Source organism: Python bivittatus, unplaced genomic scaffold, assembly GCF_059951505.1.
Source record: "Python bivittatus isolate LINGU-HERP-01145 unplaced genomic scaffold, Pbiv_v1 ctg000070_np1212, whole genome shotgun sequence".
NCBI lineage: Eukaryota > Metazoa > Chordata > Lepidosauria > Squamata > Pythonidae > Python > Python bivittatus.
The window spans coordinates 14,707,690-14,735,166 of record NW_028277034.1 but is presented as its reverse complement, the minus strand read 5'-3'; the positions used below and the strand labels follow the sequence as shown (position 1 = coordinate 14,735,166).

Sequence of the window (27,477 nt, the reverse complement as noted above, 5' to 3'; positions counted from 1 at the left end):
CTAAAGATAAGTTAATATATGTTTTTGTGAACTATCCTGAGGTTTTAGACTATAATAGTCAATATATTAATGGAGAATAAATTAAGGCAGCCATTTCTTTTTTAAAAAAAAATACTTGACACTGGCTTCTCTCATGACTTGTTGAATACGATAAACAGAAGTGGCAGGGTGCTAATTACCCTGGTACTGCAATCCACTTTTTTTCCAAATGGTACAAGCATAAATAATTCATCTGAAGTGGCTGCTAAAAAATTTAATGTCTGACAATCAAGTTCTGGCAAATCCAGAAGATAATCTTTTGTGTCTACTAGTTGGCATTCAGAGATTCTCTTTTCATTATAAAATATAAATGCATTGCTTCTACTTGAGGCAGTTTAGATTATAAAAAATGGCAGATGGTATAATGTGTCTTGGTTTGATTATTTGAGGTGGTAAGGCAGAGCCCAACAGAGAGAAATGCAGATGTTGCATATTCAGTGAATAAAGCTTGAATGATCCTCCTGATAGGAGTAGTCCAATTATGTAAATGGAAAATAGCAATGAAGATTTTTTTAAAAAGTGGTCAAAGTTAACCACTCCAGTCAGACAGTTATTTGAAAAAAATCCTTCTCTATAAAAGGCATATTTTTATGTACTTATATCATTATTTCCTACAAGGAACTTGTATTCCTAACTATGAAGTAAACAATACCAAATTTAAAATGTTTGCTATTCTTTTCGGTACCTTATAATGTTCTCAAAATTAAAGCAAAATGCTTTTATGTTAGAGCCCTAAAAAGAAAACACAAATACAAATGACTAAATGTATATATGATTAAGAAAGACAAAGTTTCTTCACAACCTGCATGTTAGAGGGTAGAGAACACGTCACAACCCATGTTTATAATTTGCAATAGGTTAATGCTCATATGAACTGTATAAATTCTGTATACAATCTGTTTTTTCATTACTACAGGGTATGAGTAGTATTACTGAGCAGATGAGACCTACAGTGCAAACAGAGAAAAGATAGGACCAGTAGCAAGATCCCAGCTCGATATGTATACTTGCAAATAACTATCTGGCCATGACCCATGTGACAATAATTAGCTATTATGCATAACGTAGCACTGCACAAATTGTAGTCTATGAAGATAATGCTGCTTACAAGTCATATTCTGAAGCCCCTGGCGTCTTTCCCTGATTTTGCAGTTTATTCTATCAGTAAAATAAAACGAGGCTCATCAAGTATGTACCAGGTTGTTGTATGTTGCTGGGAAGCTGCATCTGACTTGAAGGACCACAAATTGTATACTCTGGAGTTAGACAAATGTAGCTTTCATTGAGATAGATAGTCTAGTATAGAATCCAGTTCATAACCTGACAGAGCAAAGCAGTGTATCTAGAGCAATGTTCCTTTAGCGCTTGAGATAAAGCTGTTTCTGCTATTTAGATAACATTCAAAGAAGTTGCTTGTGAGGCAAATCCAGGACATTTATATACTTTAGTATTTAATGTCGGAGCTGAGCAGGTTGCAAGAGATATTATTTTCTCTGAATTTTGGATGCATCCTCAAAGTTCATGGGGAATTGGCTGCAGTTGTTTCTGCATTTGGTTTATATTGATCTAAGATGGGGTATTAATTATGGATTTTCCAGAGACACAGCATTAGTGTATTAAAAACACCAACATCTTTTTATCTTTTCGCTTGTCATATAGCTTGAAGAAGAGTTATGTAAGCTCAAATGCTTAAATTATTGGAGTAAATGTTTTTATTTTAGTTGGTCCTAATAAAAATATGTTTTATTACTCTGGCATAGTAATATCAATTTATGTAGTGCTAAAAAAAGTATGTTCCTTCATTGTTTCCAAACATATTTTTAATTATTCCTCTAAGCCTTTGCCCAGTGTAGTATATGTCAGCCTTTTCCCACCTGGAGTTCTCCAAATATAGTAGAGAATGTTAGCATCCATAGACAACATTGGGTTTACAAACTGGATGCAATCTAATTAGGAGCATCACCTGCATAATCTCGTTTGAAATTAGAAGTTTTTTAAGCATTATGCTTACAAAACCTCAGATGCATTTTGCCTATGATTTTAAATTCAAAACATGTAACATCTTTCCCTTCTCTTGCTAGATGTGTGTGTGTGAGTGCGTGCGCGCACATGTCTGCGTGTGTGTGAATAAAGTCAAATGCTATAATTGCCATTGTTATCATTAATATCCTGCCTTTCTTCCTCTAGCTTAAATTTGAACTGCTAATATCAGAAATGTTTTAAATGCATTGTGTTAAGGATTTTGGTAGAGATACAGAATAGAAGCTATCATATCTGACTCCACTTTTCTATCAATTATTTTGTATAAAAAAATGCTTCATTACATAGAGCCAGATCATTGGTCCATGGGAATTATGGATTATAAATAATCATAACCTTGTTATGTAGATTTGTAAGTCAGTTGCGGCCTCTGATAGGGTTATTCCCTGGTAAACTCAAGTCATTTTAGAAAGCTGAAAGAGAGATGAGAAGGGGAAATTGGCAGTAAGGGTCTGAATGCATACTTCTAAGTCAATCAGTGAAAGTCTTTCCCTCCTGTGTTTTAAAAGGCTGATTCAGCCCTGGAAGATGAGGACTGAGGAAAAGGCCAGGTGAAATAACATATGAACTAACATATACAGAAACATGGCATTTGTAGACAAATTCTACACAATATAATTTACAATGTGTAGAAATGTTAAAAAGCAAATACTATAAAACTTCAGTTTAATAGGAAGATGGAGTGACCATTAAACCTAATTCTATAATCATTTGCTCATTCACATAATTGATGTAAATTGCATAATTTGGAGGAAAACTTCAATTTAACAGGTAAACCCTTGATTTAATCCCTTAAATGGGAGTGGGGCCTAATTGAAAAAAACGTCTATTAGATCTGTTAAAACAAGGATTTACTGTACTTATATTATTATTTTTTTCATTATTGGTAAGTCAATAAATATAGTATGGTTTATAAATTCTAACTTTGGAGAGTTTACCTTTTAAAGACCACATATCTATTTACCCTCACTGATAAGAAAGACAACACTGACAGGCCAAGTTAAACTATGGTTTAAGAAGGAAAAAAATCAAGTGATTTGAGGAAAAGGGGATGCTGTGGCAGCATTAAGGAAAAGCTTTGACCTAGCTAGTTTGGTACTATTCACACTGACTAGCTCCAAGGCTGAGGGAGGGATTTTCTAGTCCTACCTGGAAGAGCCAAGAATTTAAACAAAATATGTTCTCTACAAGTACAAGTGAACTCCAGCCTTTAGGGGAAATGCTGTTACTATTTGTCTTTAGGGGAAATGCTGTTACTACTTGTTAACTTTAAAACTTTTAAGACATTTGGTTTTTAACCTGTTACATATGGCAATGATGAATCTTTGGAAGGTGCATTTGGTAATAATATTTCTGCCCCCCATCCCCATGGCACACCCACTTAGGTTATTTCTGACCACAGTGTGTGAATTAATAAAGGTTTTGCCTTTGTCTTTCGAAGCAAACCCTTTCCCAGAAATAGTTAAGGATAATGCTGTAACTATTCTTGGACGCTTCACACAGCAGTTTTAATTATGTTTACTATTAATTGTCCAATCTATACTGCTTTTTATTTCTGTGCATTTGCTTGTTGACACTTGCTAGTTCATATTTTAGATGTAACTGAAGATTACCAAATAAAAACATGGAGTGATTTGGACACAATTCAGGTTTTTTCAGTGTTCCTAGTCCATTCTGGAAAACTGCCAGTTACAACACAATTGTCAGACTTAAAACAGCTCATAAAGGGAGAAAAAGGTCTCTACACTTCAGTGGCTTACCACTCAATTTTTTTTATATATCACCTCTCCAACCACCAAATCAATTGAAGGATGATTTGTAGGTAGCCTCAGCTGAGTCAGTGGCATATGTTTTATTGTATTGTCTCTTTTATAAAGACTCCTGACATTACTAATAACGCCTCTTTTAAGTAATTACTTAAAGAGATCAGACTTATTTTCTATCACTCTCTTTCTATCTGATTTAAATCCACACATTATTTCTAAGTTGGTGAAATCTGTATTGGGGCCCATGCTTATTAGAAAACAAATGGAATTGCAGGTGATTAAAAGGTTGAACTGTAGGAATAAATCTCATTCTGCTGCAGTGTTTTATATTTTAAATTATACAATTGCTTTTATGTACATGTATACTGTATCACTTTTGCTATTCGTTGTGTTTTAGAGTTGCTTACTTTTCTAAACATCCCTACCCAACTTAAACAAACCATGAACATAAGGAAAATCTCCTTTTGTAAGGTTCAGTCTGCTGAAAGTTTTCAGGGGCCAACCCACTATATTTATATCCTGTCTGAATCTTACTTGATAGTTGAAGGGAATCATCATCATCAGTATCTATTTCTGTCCTTAAAGAAGGCATAAAGACATGTTTACTTACAAAAAAAAAAAATCCCAAGCATGCTCTTTAATGCCTTTGTAGCTTTCTGCTTAAGGTGTACTTTGTCAATCTTCTCATCAAGTTTAGGAAGATGTTAAGTACTGGCTTATTAAGTGGAGTTTTCGGAGAAAGCCAAAAACTGCTGCAAAAATGTCTGTACTTTGGGGTGTTGATTTTACTGTTTACTATTTACTATTTTACTGTTTATGACAGTCAGAAAACCCTGATTTATACATGGAAGCAAGATAGAAATGCCACTCTTAGCAATTTGTAATTGGCAACATCATTTAAGAACAATTCCATATGGCATCTTTGTACCATTCCAAAATAAACACTGGAGTTCCATGTTCTTATGTTATTAATATCTGGCAACTAAACTGATTTACTTCTGGTTCTATTGTATTGTTTTTACTGATCAACAAAAGACACTAAAGTCAGGAGCAGGTTTTGCATACTTAATAATAACGATAACCTAATATATTACATACATGTACCACCAAGACACAAACTCATGTTATAGAGGCAATTTTCAGTTAGATATTCCTGGTGCTATGAGAATGCGAGAGACCCAGTCTGGTGTAGTAGTTAAGGCACCAGGCTAGAAACCAGGAGTCTCTGGGAGTTTTAGTCTCACTTTACACACAAAGCCAGCTGGGTGACCTTGGGCCAGTCACTCTTTCTCAGCCCTATGAAGAAAGCAATGGGAAGCCACTTCTGAAATCTTGCCAAGAAAACTGCAGGAACCAGTCCAGGCAGTTGCAGGAGTCAACACTGACTTGAAGGCATTAAAAAAAATGGGAACATGACTAAGCAGAATTTTTGCTTCATTAAAATAAATAGCATATCTCTTGTTAGGTGCAAATATGGTTCTTTGACAATTATGTTAATAAAATGGACACTAAAATCCAGTTTATAAATAGTTATGAAACACACAGTGGCATAGTAAGAAAATAGAGAAGCTTTGTATATGTATAAAATATACTGGCCAAATCATCTCTATACATTCAGCTACAGTAATTGCCAACTTGTAATTAAAATAAAGAATAGATATGTGTCAAGGTAATTGCATGGCTAGGTTTACATATCATATTAGTCTAAAATGAGGCTTACTTGATTTTGTATTACATGAATCATGGTTTATGGATTAACATTGAACTTGAAACATAGCTTGGCTTAGTGTGTGAGCTCAGCTTGGGTTCAAGATATTTCCACTTAAATTCTAGCCTAGAATTTCTGTTGTATTTTTCATTCATTCAGATTGAAATCTGAAACTACTTCACACACACACACACATCCTATATCATGGTTTACTTCATTTGTAGCTATTTGTTCAAAATGATAGCAAATCAAAACATACTGTCTATGATCATATGAGCATCGATTAAGGCAGCAAACAATTCATGGTTCTTGGAAGTCACCCCTGAATGACTAGTTATTTTTCTGCCATGATGGCTGCCATATCAATGCTCAATACTGCACCAAACATAGTTGACCATTTGCAGGATCCTGAGATCTCATAATACGTGCCATGCTCACAGATAGAACTGAAAACTAAACCATCTGAGAATTGACATAGTTTTTGTTTTTGTTTTTTCCATTTGAAAGCAATGGAGGTGGGAGGAGAGAAAAGGGAATGTTCTTCCTCTTCCTCACCTACTTGGTATGAACTGGTAATGTTTAAGACAAAGCATTAGCTCTGGCATGGATCTCCTCATCACTAGCACCAGTAGATTGCTTTGTAAGCTGCCAACTTTTTCTTTCAAAGCTTTTGAATGTTGTTCAACAACAGCAAGCTAAGCAGAAAACTAGTGCAGTTTTTCCAATCATGGAGATGCAAGGGCAAGCTATATCTTTTAATCTCAGGCTGACACACAGAAATAAATATTGTGGCTGTGCTTCTAAAAAAAAGAAATCAGAGATCTAGTGAAAGTAGATAGCTCCCCTTAGCAAAAAGTTTAATATAATTGTGAAAGATATTACCTACAACTGTTTCAATACATACCCATGTATACAAATTTACAGAAGATCTGTCAGTGGCAGACTCAAGGATTTTCAGTACAATTTTTCAAATGCAAGAGATGACAAGCCTGCCTCTTAGATCCCAGAGCATTTCCTCATGGCAGCCTAAAGCTGTTTGTCTCCTGTGGTGCTCCCAGCTTTTATTTAAGCCAACTTCTCAAATACCAGTCTGGATCACTGTGAGTTGTGGGATAGGGCTCGTGCTCAACCAGGAATAGGGCCAATGCAGGAGCTGATTGGCCATTCCCCTGCTTTTGATTGTTCCCATGTTTGTATTGTTATCCATTGGCCATGGCTGGGTGGGTCTCCCGGTACCTGTCTTTTCCTTTTATGGACTGGTTCTGCCTCACAAGTCCTCCATGTTCACTTTCCATCATAGATGCCCTCTCTTCACTGCCATTTTAACTTATACAATCCTATTACTTCTCCTCTTATTTTTTTATTTCTTTTTTTTTAATCTGACATTGTACCAATGCTGCCCTGATAAACTGAGTTTGTGGACCAATCCATCACCTCTTCTTTTCAACCCCATCACAACTAGCAGCTGCTTGTTTAGCAGCTTGTTGCAATATTCCTTTCTAGAGGTTTTTCTTTATAAGTCACAGAACCAAGGGGAATTATTGCATACAATGGGCAGGAGGCAAGAGAGAGAGGGAACAAGCCTTATATACACTGGGGAAACACTGAAAGATGCTTACTGGGAATAATGAGGATTGAGTGCAACAGGAGCTCTTTGTCAGCCCCACTCTGTAGACCAGACAGGAATCAATTCCATAGGAAGGCTAACACTGCTTTTATTTAGAGTGGTTATAATAACAGAATCTTACAAGTCTATGCTATACATCTTCCCCTTCTTATACCCATGGGAATTAAAGATATCTCTGTGAGCCACTTCCACATGCTTTCTGCTTTAGTAATGGATCTCACCTATCTCTGTCAAGGTCATCTTCCTTACTCTCTACATTTTTATAGAGACTGAGAAATCACCATCATGCCACACTTGGATAAACTGCTAGATTTTTTAAAAAACAAAAACTGCTCCGAAGGACTTAAGGCAACTTGGACAGAAAAACACTACTTTTGAATATAGCTGGAAAACATGGGTGAGGAGTGCTTTGTAATGAGCTAGAAGTGAGAGGAGAATTATGTTGTCCATTCCTAAACTCCTGGAAAGGTGGTGACATGTACTGACCACAGGCAAGTGGGATGTGCAGATATGCCCTCAGTCTTAGTATCTGAGCTTCATCATTTTAAATGATTTAATTATTTTGATTTATATAGCTGCCCATCCCTAATACATGATTCTGGGTAGCTTACAGTGATTAAAAACAATATAAAAACAAAATATAAGATATAAGATATAAAAACAACATAAAATATTAACATGATTTTAACTGTTTCATTGATTGAATATTACGGTCAACATATTTTTATATATGTTCCTTTTTGGTTTTGATTACATGATGGTGGTAAAAGTTTTCAGATGTATTTAATAAGCATTTTCTTATTTGGTGAAAACTATTATAAGCCACTGTTGCTAACATTAAAGCAGTATGATAAAATATTCTATACTTATTTGTCCACAATATTTTTCAAATATATATTTACCCAAATACAAACTATATATTCTGTCTACGCTCCCATTAAAAAGACACAATCCTACAGTAAGTGTGAAGTTGATTTCTTCTCTTGCTGAACATCAAATCCTGCCAGACTAATCTTACTTCGTTTGTCTGACTATGTAACTTCCTTGGTAGATTGTGGAAATGCTGAAGATGGAGATATATCTTGATTTCAGCAAAGCCTTGCACATGATATTCTGATTAACAGGCTTGTTAAGTGCATCAGTGGCATGGCAATCAAGCTGGTACATTGCTGGCTCAAAATGCATAATCAAAAGAACGTTCATCAAAGCTCTCCTTAAACTGAGGGCAGGTATCAAATGGGTGACTCAGTTCATTCCGGGGCCATGAGCTCTTCAATATTTTTATTTTGTATTTGGATGAGCAAGTGAGAAGAATGTTTATCAAAATTTGCATAAGACACATAGCCGGGTCAGATACCTAATCCTTGGTAGACAGAAGTAAAATCAAAACTGATCTTTAAGAAAACTATATTGAGACTATATTGAGAGACTGGAAGAGTACTGTTGCATCAAAGACTGGATTCAAGAAATGTGTAATTTATAAATTTTCCTTTTGGTATAGTTTGGTATAGTTTCCATAACCTTTGACAAGAACAAATGTTTTTTATGAGTAATTTGATATTTTATTATTAAATATGTGATATATTTACATGATCTAGATTAATTTAACATGTGAATTCTTAGAGTTTTGTTTCTTCTTTTTTTCTTCTGGTTTGTTTGGCTATTAAAATTTATCAATTAATTAGATTATCTATAGAGTCCTTGGGGTTCTCTGAGCTTGATTGTTTTAATGAATATGTTTCATTACCTGACTAGGTAACATCTTCAGTGCTAGAAGGGAATGGGGTTTGCTCTCTCTTTATATACAATAGCTTGCCCCATAAACGTTGGAGGGTGTGTTGTTTTTTTCCTGTTATAGTCCTTACACTGTATGTTGTAGTTGAGTCCTATTTTTTCTTCATGGGCTACTGGGTCTTTTGGTTTACTTAAGATGTTTTGGAGGGCTTTAGTTGGTTTGTGTGCTACGGTGATGCCATTTAGGTAGTTCCTAAATCAGACTGTTGTTTACTGCTTGTTTGTCTGAGTTGGTAGTTCCTTGATCAGGGTTTTTTTTTTTTTATTGCTTGTTTCTCTAGTGTTAATCCTGGTGTGTTAATCCCTGTTTATTTCTGTGTTGACTGCTGGCAAGGTGGTGTTCTGGTCATTTTGTTTCCTTTTTATTGTCTCTTCTGAATGGTGTGTATATGTTGCATATCTCTATGTGCCTGTTGATGACTGACTTGTCTGAATACCAAGCTTCCAGGAATACCCTCAGGTTTTTGGATTTAGTCTGGTCTAAGATGCTGACAGTTTCCCAGCTGAAACTATGGTTGAGTCTGTCCATGTGTTGTGAGATTAAGGAGTTTTCATTGTGTCTTCTGACTGCTAGTTGATGTTCATGGATGCAATCTGCCTGTCTGTCCTACATAGTGACTGTTATAGTCCTTACACTGTATGCTGTAGTTGAGTCCTATTTTTTCTTCATGGGCTACTGGGTCTTTTGGTTTACTTAAGATGTTTTGGAGGGCTTTAGTTGGTTTGTGTGCTACGGTGATGCCATGGGGTTGTTTCTGAGATGTTTCTGATGTATGGCAGTGTTATCCTTTTCATAGCTTGTGTTGGTTGTGCTGTAATGGGTTGAGATTATCTGTTAGATGGGTGTATAATACCATTCTTTAAAAATTGTTTCTGTTGTTTGTTTGTTTTTGGGATTTTTTGTTGAAAGTTCTTTTCTGTGTTTTTTTTAAATGTGCAGTAAAACATTAAAAGGAAAACTAATCATAAGCTTCAGAAAAGGAGTGAGAATAACAGAATAAAATTTAACAGTGACAAACGTTTTGTATATAGGCATCAGACATCAAATGCAGAGGTATAAATGGGAGATGCTTCACATGCTCTACTGTTGTGAAAATGATCATGGAATAATGAATAATTATAAATTGATGAGTCATCTGGGCCACTGCAAAAAAGGCAAATGCAGTTTCAGGCTGCAGCATGGGAAGTCCTCATTCAACTGTATTTTGTATTGCTCAGATCTCTCCTTGAATTTTGCACGAAGTTCCAGACTTCACACTTAAATATAGATTCAGACTAACTGAGACATCTTCATAGAGGAGCAATTGGAAACAATGTTTAACTTTGAGAAGAGAAGATAGGTATATGAGCATTGTTGAAATAGCTGAAAAGATATCACACAGATGAAGTCAGAATTGTTCTCTGTCATCCTAGAGTGCAGAACTCAAAACTGTGGATTAAACTATAGGAAGACAGATTCTGACTGAATGTTAGGGGAAATAAAATCCTTCAGTCATATAAGAGAAGTCCTGCTGATTTAAAAATATTAAAAAAAACATTGTTTAGCATTTCAGCCTTAGGGTTTTAATCTTTGTTAGGAAAATTACTGTTTATGACAGTGGTTCTCAACCTTTTTTTTTTTCTTTTTTCTTTTTCTTTTTGCTCAGGACCCCCTAAATTCATAAATCATATTCTGTGGCATCCCAGTTCCATTTTCTACAAATATCATTGCCTCAAGAATGCATATTGCAGTAATGAGTTGAATTACTGGATAAAATTGAATCTGTAAAGATTAAGGCTAAGCCTAAAGCAAGGGTTTAGTTTCAGAAAATAACTTCCTGGAATTACAACTTCATTAACAGATGTTGGAAATAAATCAACAGGCTTCAAAACTGCATAACTACCATGCATGCTTGCATCAGCAGTATATTTCCAGTTTTTAAAATACTGTGAGACAACCCACAAACATGAACTTACCAATACTTAACTTCTCTTTTATTACCTAGTGGGATACTTGGACTTGATGAGATTTGTACAGCTTTTGATATTAGGTGGTGTACTGGAAACACATTTATTTCTTCCTCAACTATTTGTAATCTATTCCTTTATTCAGTGTTATGTTTGTCAGCATGAAAATAGTCAACTTGGACAGATAACATTCAAAATTGTGTGAGGATTACCAGAGCCCATTTAACAATCTGAGGGTATTAATTCTACACTTACTGCATATATAGAATCATCAAGAGCCATTTCCTATGCTTTAATATAAAATTGTGGTTGTTGCATATGTTCATTCATTGTTCCTGTTCTCTGAGATCAGTCTGGGATGGGTTTGACATTGCTTCAGTAACGTAGTTTTTCAATTAGTGAATAGATATATTTGGAAAATATACTGAATTTTCTTCTCTAGTACTTCATTAGGCTTGGCAGTTGGTAGCTCTATCTCAATATTGCTTGTTTCAGCAACACTTAGCTTCCTTCACTTTCACAGTCCAAAATCTTAACTTTTCTCTAAAAGCATTAATTTTGTATGAAGAATAATTGGGTTTGGGCAGTGGTTAATTCCTTCTTGAGGGAGGAGGCTGTCCTGCTGGCTCTTACAGAGTGGTGGTGTGCCCCCTTCTCAAAGGGCTATCACTCAACCCAACTAGTCTGGACAGTTTTTGTCCAGGCTCAAACCTTCTCTTTTTAGAGAGGGTTATGGAGAAGGTAGTCACACTGCAGCTTCAGAGGACTTTGGATGAAACAGAGTATGTGGACTCCTTTCAGTTGAGATTCAGGCTGGGCTACAGAACTGAGATGGCATTGATCGCACTCTTGGATGTCCTCCGGCAAGAGCAGGATGGGAACAGTGTGCCCATCCTTGCTCTTCTTGACCTCTCAGCAGCTTTTGATACCATTGATCATGGTATCCCTCTAGACCAGCTCTGGGAATTGAGGCTGGACAGCATGGTGTTATGCTAGTTCTCCTTCTTCCAAGGCCAGTTCCAGTTGGTGTTGAAGTGGGGGCAGAGGTCCAGCCCACAGCCCCTGTTTTGCTGGGTGCCACAGGGCTTGATTGTCTTTCTCCTCCTGTTTAACATTTACATAAGTGTGCAGTGTGAGTCATCCAATCGTTTGAGGTGAAGTATCACCAGTATGCTGATGATACCCAGCCTTATATCTCTTCCCCAGGCTGCTTGAGTGATGCTGTAGATGTCCTGTCTCAGTGCCTGGAGGCTGTGGGAGCCTGGATGGGCCCCAATAGGCTTCTGATCAACCCAAGCAAGACTGAGTGGCTTTGGGTGTTTGGACCTCCTGGGGCTGGGAGTTTTCCACCTTTGGTTCTAGGTGAGGTAGCACTGCCTCAGAGAGACCCATTGCACAATCTGGGGGTCCTCCTGGACTCATAGCTCCTGCTCAAAGGGCAGGTGGCAGCTGTGGCTAGGAGGGCCTTTGCACACCTTTAGGTTATGTGCCAATTGTGCCCTTTCCTAGACCAGGAGACCCTGCTTACTGTCACACATTCCCTTGTGATCTCCTGTCTGGACAACTGCAATGCACTCTACATTGGGCTGCCCTTAAAGAACATTCAGAAGCTTCACTTTGTGCAGAATACAGCAGCATGAGAAGTAAATGGTACTGGTTATTCAATGCCTGTAACACCACTACTTTGTGAGCTGCATTGGTTGCTAGTGTGCTTCTGGGTGCAATTCAAGGTGCTGGTTGTCACCTTTAAAGAACTTCATGGCTTGGGACTGTGTTACTTAAAGGACTGTCTCTCTCCAGTTGTTTCTACCTGTCCAATCCAGACTGGCAGGATGGGCAGGCTTCCAGCCATGTTAGCTAAGGAGAGCCCATTGGTGGGATCCAGGAGGTATGCCTTTTCTGTTGTAGCACCTGCCCTATGGAACATTTTCCCTCTGGAGATTAGGATGGCCCTGACCCTGCTGGCCTTTTATAAAGCATTAATGACCTAGTTCTAGGCTTGGGGCCCTAAGTGTATGAAAGGACCCATCTCCTGCCCGCATTAGTGCCGTTGACTGTGTTTTTTCTTGACTGCTACATATTTTAATTTTTGTATTTAATTTTTATATTCAGGGTTTCTTTTTTATTCTAGGACAGTGAGAATTCATGGAAACTAGACATCCCTGAAGGAGCAGGGATGGCATTTCAGCAGAAATCAGTGGCCAGACGGTGAATTCTGGCTAGCAAAGTCTCTCTGGAAAAAGGAGAGATTGTGATATTGCCCACATGTACTCTGGACAGCTGCTCCTCATGAGTAGACTGCAGGAACCAAGGCTTTTGTGGTCAACTTATGAGTTAAGTGGCTGGGAGTTGAGGGAGTTCAACCAAGCTCATAACCATAATGTAGCCTATATGGGCACAAGGTTCATCAAGTCTCATTTCTTTTTCACTTTTGGGATTACCGCTTAATTGCTTTTCATCTATTAGGAACCTTTGGGTTGACAAGTTTTATAGCATTCGCTGGGTGAGTTTCCTTCAATCCTTAGCAAAAGAAGTTTTAAATATAAATTTAAGGACTTAAAAAAAATCTTTTGGGGGGATAAACAGGAAAAGGGTGATTGGAATGTTGATTTTGGAAAGTTACAAATGGACTAAGGGTCCAGATGGATTTGAAATAAGATTTTGAAATTAACTATAAGAATCCTTCCCATGGGAAAATGCTGTTGTTTTGAATATTTTTTTCAAAAATGATAGGACAGAACTTTGAAGGTTGGATACTAGAGGGAACTAAAGGAGAAGAACACTTAAATTTGACTTACTAATACAGAATGAGAAAAATACTTTAACATTGGACATATTGAAGAATATTTGTGACCAATGGACTCAGAAGTTAATTTTAAGAATCTCTGCCATTATCTATAGACTGTGTTTAAAAGATGTTATGGAAGAGGAACACGTTTTACCAGACAAGACTAAGACTGATCTAAAAGTGGATTTAAAAATGACAGGCTACAAGAATGATATGGAAAAAGATGCTACATTGGACATACAAATGAACCAGCTGATGTCTTAATAATTAAAAGGGATATACAAATAACAAACCAGAAGAGTGAATTGGATAACTTTCCTATATTGGATTTACAAAAGAGATTCATTAAAGTTTTGAAGGATTTTGTGAGAAGGAACAAAGGAAAAAATTAAAAGAAAGCAAGTTCTAGAACATTATCTGAAGGGATTAAAGATCACAATTGTTAAAAGTAAAAAGAGGGAATATAAAGCTGGTTTATTTGATCAAGGTTAAAATAGATATGTTGTTATCTCTGGTAACCCTTAATGGACTTTTGCTGACCAGGAATTGTTTATAGATAAGAGATGAGATATTGGAAGAAGAGATCTTTGTTGTATTTTAAGAGAAAGTGATAAGTTACTAAAAATTTTTAGTATACTTTTAGTATACTTGTAATGAAGGGGGGAGTCATTTCTTTATATATATATATATATATATATATATATATATATATATAGTTTTACAATATTCTTTTTTCATTCCTTTCTATTTTTCTTTCTATTTTTTTTCTTTTCTATACTTTCTATTTTTCTTTTTTTTATTTGAATTAGCTTTCTTTTTAATTGTAATATTTAATAAAATTATTATTAAAAAAAGATATGTGTTAATTCTATTTGTTACTGTTCACTGCCTGGAGTTACTTGTTGAGATGGCCGGCTGTATAATTGATTAAATAAATAAATAAGTAAGTAAGTAAGGCATTTCTTGCATGCTGGACTTTACTTCATTTCAGTGTTTAAAAATACCTATTAAGTTAGCTAACTCTGAAGACCTAGTGTTATGCCAGTAACTTATAAAAGTCTTCTTGTTGTTCTAGGATTAAAAAACATATATATTCCATTCTATACATGGCAACACTTTTCCTCTCAATAATCATGTATGACCTCTGTCTAGAAAAGGAGAGTCATATAATTTGTTCCAATTTCTTCAGAAACTTTGGTAAACAGGAACAAATTAAGTGACCTACTTTTAATGTAGTTCACAATTTTCGTGGCTTTGTCTACTACAGTTTTCAACGATGGTTGATTGTTCTGACTAATACAGAAAGCAGTGTGTTGTTGTTGTTGTTGTTGGTCACACAGTCAGCCAGGTGTTTAAACTGGATTTGGCATTTTTATCCTCCTATCGAGTCCTTCCCAAGGACCTGGGATAGGCAGAAGTTGTTGCTGATGGTATTAAAGGTATCATTGCACGATGTAAGCTGTTCCAAGAAAAGCTACCTTTTGCAATTGACTGATGGTGACTTTGTCAATGCCGATGGTCTTCAAGTGGTGCTCCAGATGTTTTGGGATTCCACCCAAGGCACCTATTATTATTGGTACTACCTTTGCTTTCTTTTGCCACAGTCATTCTCTTTCTATTTGCAGGTCTGTATATTTTGTGATTTTCTCCAGTTCTTTCTCTTTTATTCTGCTGTCTCGAGGTATTGCAATGTCCACTATCCAGACTTTTTTGTCTTTCTTATGAACAATTGTTAAGTCTTGGGTGTTGTGTGACAGGTGCTTGTCTGTTTAAATTCTAAAATTCCAGAGCACTTCAGCTTCTTCATTTTCTATTACTTTGTGTGTTTTGTGGTCCCACCAGTTCTTGCTTGCAGCCAAATGATATTTCATGCAGATATTCCAATGCATCATTGTTGCTACTTTGTCTTGCCGTTGTTTGTAATCAGTCTGTGCGATCTTCTTGCAGCAGCTAACTAGGTGGTCCACTGTTTCTTCAGCTTCTTTGCAGAGGCGGCATTTGCTGTCTGTTGCTGTCTTCTCAATTCTGGCTTTGTATGCATTTGTTCTTAAGGCTTGGTCTTGTGCAGCCAGAATTAGCCCCTCTGTCTCTTTCTTCAATTTTCCTCCTCTTAGTCATTGCTTGCCAAGTCTTCTTGTTACCTGCTTTGCATGCTAGTTTTTTTTGTGTACTTTGCCTTGCCATGTCTCTTTTCTATTCTTCATTTGGTCTTTCTTTGTGATAGAATGTATCTGTGAGGAGAAGAGTGATGTGGGAGATCAAGACTATCCGGAACGAGAGGGTGCATTCCAGCAGGGGAAAGGAGACAAAAGACAATGCTGCCCACAAGAGGAGTATGGGAAGAGTAAGAGGTTCAGGGTAGCCACTCCCTAGAATCTCCCAGGGTATATCCACTAGTTGCTGTAGTATAAATTTAGTTTGGCAAGATTTTGTCTATAAGATGTAAGCAAATAAAGATACTATACTTGACTGGACCATTTCATAGTTGTTCTTGGTCTGGGCCTGACATTCCTATAGGCCAGTTTGGTTTCTTTGGTATTCAGTAAGCTTTCATGGTATACTAGCTTCAGTCCATCATCTTCACCATCCTTCAGATATTCTTCTAATCCCCATTTTTCTTCTTCAACTGACTGGTGTACTTGCAACATTCCACACCTACCTATGCTCCTTGGTAAGTAGAGTCTGTCAATGTTGCTGCATGGATGAAGGGCATGATTCATTGTCATTATTTTTCTGGTCTTCCTATCCAGGGCTTCTAGTTCTGCTTGCATCCACTATTCTAATGACTAAAATTAGTAGTGGTGATAGTAAGTCTCCTTGAAGATTCCTCTCTTGATGTTAACCTCTCCCAGTTTATCACCATTGACCAGCAACTGTGTCTTCCATTGTGCCATTGATCTTTACACAAAACTTCTGATGTTTCTACTGACTTCTATTATTTCTAGGCACTTGATTATCCAATCATGTGGCAGGGAGTCAAATGCCTTCTCGTAATCAATTCAAGCTACGTTCAGGTTGGTCTTCCTTCTCTTACAGTTTTCCAAAATCATCTTGTCCATTAGGAGCTGATCTTTTGTCCCTCTGCTGTTTGGGTGGTTTCCTTTCTACTCGGATAGAAAGAGCTTATTTTCAACTAGATGCTGTTGGGCTGCATCAGCTACCACACCAGTTAGCAATCTGAAAGTTGTTGGCAAACAGGAAATTGGCCTATAGTTGCCTGGGGCTGCCCCTTTTGCTGGATCTTTCAGTATCAGGTAGGTTTTGCCATATGTTAACCAATCTTCAATTTCACCTCCTTGCAGTATGTTGTTAAACTGTTGGCAATGAGTGGGTGCAGAGTAGTCAGATGTTTCAACCAAAAACCACACAGTTCATCTTCACCTGCTGCTGACCAATTCTTGATCTTCCTTGCCCTTTTCTCCACCATTTCTGCTATTATTACAAGTTCTTTCATTTCACCTTCTTTTTTATTCTTATCTACCTCCTTTATCCAAGCTGCATTCTTGTTGCATTTCTTTGGGCTGTTCCATAGCTGCACCCAGAACTGCAGTTTCTTCTTTGTTAGGTTCATTGCAATCTCTCCATTTATGGAGTGGTAGAAACATTTCTGATTTGACTGAAATTGGATATTCTGCCTGTAGTGTGCAATTCAAGTTTCATATCTGCTGATCTTCTTGGCTATGGCTGTTATTTGCTGTTTTATTATTTCCAATGCTTCTTTGATCTTCCTTGTTTCTAGGTGATATTTCTTGATCAGGTATTCTTTGGTCTTCTTGTTCTTCAGCTTCTTTTCTTTCATTTGTTCTAGCTTGCTTGCATCTGATCTGAGCATGCTGATCTTATTTTCCAATGTGATCTTCTATTTTGGTAGTGCACTGTTTGGCTTTTTTTCTTGTTTGTTGATTTTGCATCCAGGGTATTCAGTTATGACTGCAGTTGGTTTGTTTCTTGCAGTTGGTTTGTTTCTTGGTGCTTATATATGAAATTACAGTATTGGCATCATTTAATACTTGTGCTAGTCGTTTCTTTGTAACAAGCTTCAATGCAGGCAGCCTTATTCTGTTGTTTTTGTGCTGTTCTAGATGCTCAGTTATTCTTTATTTTAATTCCTCTTGTTTTCTAGTTGGGGGCTTTGTTCTTTCTGAGCTCTACTGTCTGAGCTACTTCTGGCAAGGCTTCATTTTCTTTGCCCTGGGTAGACCTTTGTAGTTCTTTCAATTCTTTATTTTGTGTTATAAATTGATGTTGATCTGCTAGCCTCTGTTCTGTTATTTCTGATTCTGGATGTTGTTCTTCCAGAAGTGGTGCATTCTTTTCAGATATCCTCTTCTATTTGGACTTGATTTGTAATAGCAGGTCATTATTTCATTGTTGTTGTTGTTGTTGTTTTACGAACAGCACACATACCACCTTTGAAGGAGCACCATCTGCAAAATTATTACATAGGCAAATCTATGAATTCCAAGCCATTAGTCAAGGTAGTAAAATTATCTTGGCCTTTGGTTGTTCTTTCTATTTTAAGTAAATCATAAATTAATTCATTAATTACATCAATTTTGCATTTTAATTTAATTTATTAAAATTAACTTATCGTAATTAATTCATTCTTACATATACCAGTGTTACTGTATGAACACCAGTAACCAAACTTTTCCTCCAATATCTGTTGACTCATCTGTTTGGGGTGAGTATATATCACTTTTTTACTGAAGTGCAAACACCTTTTCTAATATTAGCTGACATATTATGAATACATATGCTGATACTGCTTGAGAGAAGAAATGCTTGTTACTTCTTGCTTTCCTTCTGTAAGGAGCTGCCACCTGTTGATCCCAATTCCAGTAACTTTCCTTGCAACCAATATTGATTCAAAAGAAAGTTCATTTATTGAAAATAAGTGTACAGTTCCAAAGCATTGCTAAGACTGAGCATAAGCGCGCCAAAAGTTGTTTTTCTTACCTTACCGCCCCCCCCCTTCACCACCCTTAGTTCTTGGTCTTCTGATTCCCTCGCTGGTACGACCTTGCACATTCCAGTGCCTCTGAGAAGGAGCCATCTGCTTTTAACAGTTTCTCATTCCTTCTCCCCCCTTTAACAATGGCAGAACCGCAGCATGTAAAAAGCAATTTCTAAACTAGCCATATAACAATCTACTATGAAATCTTGCGAGGATTCTGACACCTTCACTCTGAAACATTATCTTTACTATGGTGCTGCAAGCAGGAATGATCAGTGTCACCGTGATTATATGAGGATTAAATATCAATTCTACTACTAAATAGCTGATTTCTTGAGATTCATCTGACACTGTTTTAGCAAATTTCTATTGTTTTCTAGAATCTGAAAGTCTCTCAAAAGAGGATCAAGTTTTGTAAGCAGGATCACTTATGCTTTATCAATAAATCTCTCTTCAACTGATCTTATTGTTTCATTGGCTAATTTAGCACTGATGGAAAATTAAATTCAAGTGAACCACATTGCCAGGTAATATTGTCCAAATATGAACTACTTTTTTTTCCCAAGATGCCTTAGCATTACTTATTGTGGGACATTTGTTTTTCACTCATATTTCCATCTTAATAATAATAATAATTTATTAAATTTATATGCCACCCAACTCCTAGCAACTCTGGTCACTTTATCCTCATCACTATATTTACATTTTTGCTCTTCTTACTGACAAATGTATTCATTATAATTTTCAGGGCAACTCACAATGTGCACTTTCATATGCCTTTTCTGGTGTTCAATGTAAGCATTACTACTACTACTCATTGGCCAATAAAACTATGAGTTTTCAGTTGTTATCTAAGGGACAGCACTCCTGCTTTGGATTACTTGGCCAAAAAAAATAATAATAATTACCTCTTGACTGTGTCATAGGACAGCTTTCAAACCACATTTTTAGCTGAGGCTTAATTTGCCAATTACCTTATCTCAGAAAACTTAAAAATACTTGGCTTCCAGTGTGAGTCATGGCTGATTGAAGACATCTCTGCAAACCAGCAGAGACTAGGACTGCTGTGAAGAACAAAGGACTGGTGAGTAGACCAATCCTTCAAAGCTCTCTGGAGAAGAAGAGAATAGGAGATCACCCATGAGTGTTCTGAATGGCAGCTCTTCAAGAGGAGACAGTAAAACAACAGTTTCCCATAGGTTTGAGTGCCAGGAGCCAAAGGAGACAACATCTTTGCTCTTTAATAAGGACACTAAGCCAGCCAAATTCACTTTCTAATCACATTCAGAAATGTTCCATTTAACCACTTTATGGATATTAGAGACCTTCAAAATGACGAGCTTAATTTGACACCTGTTGAGTTTTACCTTCTTTGAATTTAATACATTTTAAACAGAGACTTAAGAATTTAAAATAATATGTAATTTGCAAAAAGCAAAGAAGGTTTTTATTTAAGAAAATGTAAATGGATTGGGAGACAAGAAAGATTTGGAATATTGGTTATTTTTGCTGTAAGATTTGAAAAACAAATATATAATTAAATAATATACTCATGGGAAATGAGTGAAATGGAACTAAACCCATATTAGGAACTGAAGCTTAATTAAAGTTGCAAATGGACACTAGAGGGAACTAAAGAACCAGGCAGAAAAGAGTTAAAATGGCTAAGCTGGCTATAACCTTTTCTTGCTTAAAGAGTCAGAAACGATACAGATTTTAATGGTTAAACTTTTAGAAGATACCTAGAAAAACATTTAAAAACTTACCTGGCATAGACATTATAGAGTTTGAAGGCATGGAAGATAACAGATTTGGGATTGCCAAAATGGGAATACAAAAGACAAATCAAGAAAAGGATCTGGACATGGAACAGCTGCAACAAGAAATCCTGGATGATGCCTCTTTATGGGATTTACAAAGTAGGCTGGTGAAAGCTTTGAAGACTCCTTTTAAATGCCAAAGTATGGTGAAAGATCAATTCCTGCAATGCCATTGGAATCATTTAAAGGTCAAGATTGTGCAGAGCAAAAAGAAGGAATATAAAGTTGGACTGTTTGTCCAGGGATAAACTATTTGTTTGATATTTCTGGTAACTCCTAATGGTGAACCAGGATAGAAAAGATGATAATTTCTGGATTCTGTATAGATAAAATTTAGGCTATGGGGAGAAGAGGTTTTTTATTTGTAAATTTAAAAGAGTGTGAAAAGTTATTATATTAGCTTATGTTCAGTGAGATGAAGGTTGGAAGCCACTTCTTTATTATAGTCTTTGTTGTCCTTTTCCTTTTCTTTTTTCTTCTACTTTTTTCTTCTTTTTTGTCTCACTTTTTTCTCCACCTTCTGAACTTTTCTTTTTTTTCTTCTAGTTTAGTTTGTATTAGTTTTTACTATGTTTATTCAATAAAATTATTTTTTCAAAAGGAAAACTTAAAAATACTTTAATAATTCAAAGTCCAAAACACCATAGTACCTTCTGTTAATCATGGCATAATTTATGCAAGAATGAATTATTATTCTGGTTGGGAAAGAGAGAGGGAGGGAGGGAGGGAGGAAGGAAGGAAGGAAGGAAGGAAGGAAGGAAGGAAGGAAGGAAGGAAGGAAGGAAGGAAGGAAGGAAGGAAGGAAGGAAGGAAGGAAGGAAGATTCTTTCCACCCAACTAGTTAACCTCCAAGATTTTTGTAAGACTTTAAAATGAAAACTAGATTCCACTCTCTAATATGCCAAGCAACCATCTTTTGTACTGAATTTCTCATGGTGGAAGTTCTTCCAAAAGCCCTTTCCAAATGTAGGCTAGGGATTGCTGCTGATTGAACAGCCTTATCTTTGAAGTGGCACTTTTTCTAATGAAAGTTGCAATAAATCATGCTTGTGTTGAGAAAGTTCAGCTCCCAACTAAACTGCATGTTGTTGCTCTTTTTTGATAATAGGGGAACACGGTATCTCAAGTTAAGCTGCTTGCAACAGCTCTTTTGCTGTATGTTTATACAAAATACTGCCACTACAAAAAGCACACAAATTCCTTAATAAAAGTTTAGTAACTATTAATGCATTCCAATTTCTATTTGTGATTTAAAAAACTAGCAAATATCCATGCAACATAACCTGAAAAGACTTTGCTGAGATTTGTAAGTTATTATGAATTTAGAAGTTACCACCCATAGCTGATTTGTACGGACATCATTCCATTATTCTAAACAGGGGGAAGGAAATGAACAAGTCCCTAAACAGGCTATAATTATTTTTGACAGTATATTCCACAAATTTCTATCTGATGAATACTGATATAATGCACAGTATTATCAACAGTTCCTATTCTGAACAAAGCAAAAACTCAACAGGCCCAGTCTTTTGATGGAATTCTCAGACCCCAAGAATGAAAATGGATGTTTCCAAAATATTTCAGGATCAGAACTTTTTTTATGGTATCAGATAAGTGATTAGCATCTTCCCCATTAAATGAAGATTCTGTTATAAAGATCAAATGCAATAGGAAGGGCTCATCTTAATATGTTCACTGATAAATGAGAGCTACAGCACACATACCAAGTTTCCAAGATTCTGTAACCTAATCCTTTGCTCATTGCAGTGAAACTGCCTTCTCTGAATCTGTGAAAATTGTGCTTTCTTGATTGGAAGCAGCTGTAAGTAGCTTGATCAGTCCAACTGCAGGTAAAATTGCTTATGATTTTGATGAGTTACGAAAATGTATTCATTACCATTCAGTTTTCACCATTGGTTCCCACCCTAGCATAGCAGCATAGCCTTTAGCCAGCTAAAATGGAGTTGTAACTCAGAATTTCATAAACTAATACATAGTAATATAATTCACACTGTATAGGGTGTTATAATCCATAGTATTGTATAATAAATAGCATGACAATCATCTATAATATCTGATGTGCAGTGTAATGTTGCAATTAAATGTCAACAAATGGATGCACAATGACTGGTGTGGGTCTTCCGGGCTGTGTGGCCGTGTTCTGGAGGTTTTGTTTCCTAACATTTCGCCAGCACCTGTGACCGGCATCTTCAGAGTGCAGGAGCACGGACAGGAGCAGTTCTCTCTGTGCCCAGAGAACTGCTCCTGTCTGTGTTCCTGCTCTCTGAAGATGCCGGTCACAGGTGCTGGCGAAACGTTAGGAAACAAAACCTTCAGAACACGGCCACACAGCCCGGAAGACCCACACCAGTCATCGTATGCCGGCCGTGAAAGCCTTCGACAATACAAATGGATGCACGGTTTTAGAGCAGAAGATGGTAGGATTCTCTGCCTAAACAGCAGTTCTCAGGATATTATGTCAACACTGAGCAAATGTTTCCCAGTCTTAAAGCTGGAAAGCAAGCAGCCAAATTTCTATTGACTCAAATGGCCTAGAATTTAAACTTTGGATCAGACATACATTTAGATTCAATTTCTATGTAATTTAGCACACAGATTTTCTGAGTATATACAGAAATAACATATCTCATATGCTATAAAGCAACTTATCTAGTCATGCTGTTTCTGAGATCTTTTTCTGTAAGCTCTACTGAATATGAGGTTATGTGCCCAGAGAGTGTAATGGTATGTGGGAATGACCTTGGGAGACAGGGCCAAGAGCTGCAACCAAGGGAACCGTTAGAAAAAAGATAGCTGAGCCCACAGCAGGAATGTGGGTAGGGCAAGATGTTCAGAAGAGACCCTCCCTAGTTCTGGAGCTGTAAAGGGGGCAGGGGAGAGAAGTACTTTCAGACTTGCAAGATTGATGTCAGCGTTACTAGGTAAACAGACAGGAAACATGAACTGATGAGCTAATTCTACCTTATTGTAAAGCTATATTAACAGAATCTTAATGTAGCTTTACAATAAATCTTGCCCTCTCCACATTCCTGCTGTGGGCTCAGCTGCCTTTTGTCTGACCATTCCCTTGGTTGCCCTGTCTCCCATGGTATTCCCACATACCACTGCAGAGAGTTAAGATTTATTGCTGCACCTGATGTGGTTTGACAGCCAGTTATATTCCCATTCTATTCAACAAAAGCATGCCCATGAGAGATTCACAATAAGTATTGTGGAAGTAATTAAGCAACAATGTTTTCATGTAGTTGATTTGAATTTAATTTTGTCACAGAAGGGAGGTGTGGTTGGAGTGCATTTTTTGGAGGGGGGATTTACAGATTTAAGTCTTCAAGAAATCTTAATGAAAATTGCTTTCACTGTGTTACACACACTGTTCCTTTAAATTTTCATAACTTGTATGAAATTAAGATATAAAATGCTGAGAGTTTTTATAGCCTTGATTTACAACATGGAAGTGGAGATGTCAAAATGTTATGTTAAATGTCAAGTGTGCTAAGAAGAAGAAAGTATCTTCATTTATCAGTTAAGAGGTGGGAGCATATAAACTAGAGAGCTTTGAGGATAAGGAATTTAAGAATTACTATAGGACGAGCATGATGCAAGGAATTTAACCTATAAGAAGCAAGTTGCAGTTATCTTCTTTTTTTTTAACTTGATCCTAAGAGTAGATATTATAATGGGCTTTTTTATTTATAGACTCATGACTAAAGAAATATTATAGAAAATGAACCAATCATAAAAGGATGTTTGTCTCATTGAAGAACAGAGATTACAATGGACTAAAAAGTTCATTTTATCTGTAGTGATTTTGTTGTTGTTGTTGTTGTTGTTATTACTATGCATTTTACTTCATATTTTGGATGCTCCTTTTCAGGTATTTTATTATCTTTTCTGTTTACAATCAGTAAAAATATAGTTTACTTTTATACCAAGAACATGTATCATTACATTTTGTACTGGATGTTTTAGTTGATTTTTATTTCCTATTGCTGCCAATATTGTAAGTATTTTAAATGCAGGATATTTTACAACAGAAATTAGTCTATATAATGTATCTCCCTTATGCTTTGGCATCTAACGAACTATGCTATTCAGATGATGTATTGGTAAAGGGTAGCAAATTCAGATGTTTTATCTCTACCTTATACTTTGTGTGACGAACTTGTAGGAATGAAGCATAGCTTACATTCTCATCTTTCCACAGATGCAAGGCTTCTTCTCTTTTTCTGTAAAAACAAATGGCCTCTTCCTCAGGACTTCCTGGACTGCTTGTTCATGATGTCATTCCAGGAAGGAAATAAATTTTTCTTCAAAGACCCTAGGAACCTTCCATTGTAAAAAACTGGAAGAATGTCTTCATTCATATCTGATCTGTCAAGTATTCCTGGGTGTTAAAAAAAATACAAGGGACAGGAAATATGCACCAAAAGATGGAGAAATAAATGGAGCATGGTACCTTGGTCTGCTCATCTGTGATTGATGCCATTTTACTCTAAAAGAAATCCTTGGCAGATTTCTCTTATATCCCTAGTTGATGCATGGACTAAGAGCTTATTATTATTATATGTGCCAGCACAGGCATAGCTATGTACATAACATATAATTTGCTCTTTAGGCTGTATCATGAGACATGTTTTGCTACAATGGATGTAGAATTTCCTATACTGTTTTTATTTGGTGATATAAATTGTTGAAGCACTACCAAACCATCTTAGACAGATTTATTTTTCCCCACTCATTTTATTAATAGTAAAGAAAAGGCTTCTTATTCAAATGCTAGCATAAAATAATTTTGCACTTTTCTATTAGAGTATTCTCTCTCTCTCTCTCTCATTTTGAGAACAATTACATTCAAACATTTAGGTTTATTTAACTAAGATAATTTTAACTTTGCTTCACTGAAATGAATTAAATTCATCACCTCACAGAGACTTAATAATATCTTTAAACAACCCAGGATTTACAGGAGTGAATAATTGCAGCAAATCAAAACTGCATTACACATATTGACAGCTTCAAGGCATGATGGATGAGTGCTAAGTGAGAAAACTGCCACCTGGTTTCTGTTGTTCTAAATACATTCCTTAGTAAATAAATCATAGTGAAGATTAGTTTTTAGAAAACATAGCAAGATGATTTGGATCTATGATCAAAGTGTCCTTAATTTAGAAATCAATGAAATCCAGTAAAAATCAGTTCTCATATGTCAGTAGGTGGAGGAATTGATGTAATCATTAATAGGGAATTTCTTATTTTTATTAGAACAGTGGCTTTCAAAGGAAAGAGACTGAAGAGGATATATCACTGGATAATACTAAAATATTTATAGTCTGAATGGATCAAGGCATAGAATTCATGCCATTACTTCTAGCATGGAGAAGGTAAGATTGAGGTTGAAAGTGAAGGACTAAAGCAGCTTTGGGAGGGAGATAACAAGAAAATGTATTTATTTTGTAACCATACATGAGAACCAAATGATGAAATATCATCATGCCTAGGAAAGTTTATGGGAATAACAAAATTATCTTTTAAAGAACAAGATGAAGAGAAAGTATACCCAACCCATAAAGCTTTTGTTTCTGTCTTTTCCCCAAATTTTCTTCCAAATTTTCCTCCTGATTTGTGGATTGTACAGCTCAGCATAGTTCCTATCAAAATGCCTAGGCCATTTGTTAAAAGCTCTTCCTGATATATTTCAGCTCACTGTAGAACTATGGCTGATAAATAAAAATATTCTCCATAGTGGGTAGAAATAGATGACATCCTTCTTTTCACTAATTCCTTGTTTTCCTGACTGTGAGTCAATTTTAACCCATTTCTGTCCCAGTTTGCAAATTCAGCAAAAGAAAAAATCATTATGAACGTTTGTATGCATTTTTCATATGCTTTTTGCAAGTTATTTCGCCCCCTAATATAATGTATTTTTGTATACCGAGCTTTTTCAAGTTAAAATCGTTGTTACAATGTTTGAAAGTGCAGATTTCAGCAAATAATTTCTGGTTTGCATATAGCCTTAGAAAATCAAACTGGACAAATTCATATACCACTTTGAACAAAAGAAAAATTTCTGTCTTCCTGGAGGAAAGTTACCTGCAACACTGTTATTTATACCACATCATATCTTCATTGTCATAGCTTCCACATGTGAGCTATCCTATGTTTATGAGTATGTTGCTATCCTCCATATCAACTGAGATTGTCTTCTCTCCTACTAGTTTTCTTACTGATGTTTTTCATATCCATTATGGTTCTTCCAGATTTAAGATTAACTTCCAGATTAGCCAGATTTAAGTAATTAAAATACAGCTACAAAAGTTGTCTAAAGAAAGTAGCCAGAGATAACAAATAAATATCTTGTTAGCTCCAAACAAGTGACCATTCAGTGTGAAGCAAGATTCTCTGCCAATATCTTTAATAGGTTCTGTATCTCTCATTTCCCTGAAGTCTAACAAAGGCCTGAACTGACTATTAAGTCTAGACCTCACTACCAGAGGAGAGAATATGGTACTTTTCCCACTCTGCAGACAAAATTTCCCATTATATATGGTGGTAATGGGATTTTCAACTGCTGTTTCTTATACAGTGTAAAGCATTTGTACTATTGTTTTAAGCAATAAATGTTTGTTTATGTTTCTTCTATTGTGCATTTAGAAAACACCTTATCTCATACTTACTAGTAATGTGTACTGTCTAAGCAGTCAGTGTCATATATTACACGTGGGAATATGTGACACGTTCCCTAGAGTCATGGATTCAGACTAATTCAGACCCAGTAATTCCTTGAAGTACAAATATTTGCAATGCATTGTGATTCCCTATCAGGCAGTTCAGAAAGTATGATGTATGTGAACCTAAGGAACAAGAGTATGGGCTGCACATAGACATATCTTTATTACGGGCACTGGCCAGAAAATTAAACAGTCAGCTTCTTAAAAGAATAAAGAACAGAGCACAAGAAGTGATGGCATAG

The 27,477-nt window shown here is 36.2% G+C and overlaps 1 long non-coding RNA gene across 4 annotated transcripts in view; it reads left to right on the top strand.

The window, feature by feature from the left end:
- LOC148216851 (uncharacterized) overlaps window positions 1–27,477 on the top strand; it is a 123,388-nt gene that overhangs the window by 46,012 nt on the left and 49,899 nt on the right. For 2 of the 4 annotated variants that reach the window (XR_015794495.1, XR_015794494.1), the window contains exon 3: window positions 24,712–25,753. The exons of the other annotated variants lie outside the window; for them this stretch is intronic. This is a non-coding gene — a long non-coding RNA (uncharacterized LOC148216851). Of the gene's footprint in view, window positions 1–24,711; window positions 25,754–27,477 lie in introns of those variants that run through there. 4 annotated transcript variants of the gene reach the window in all.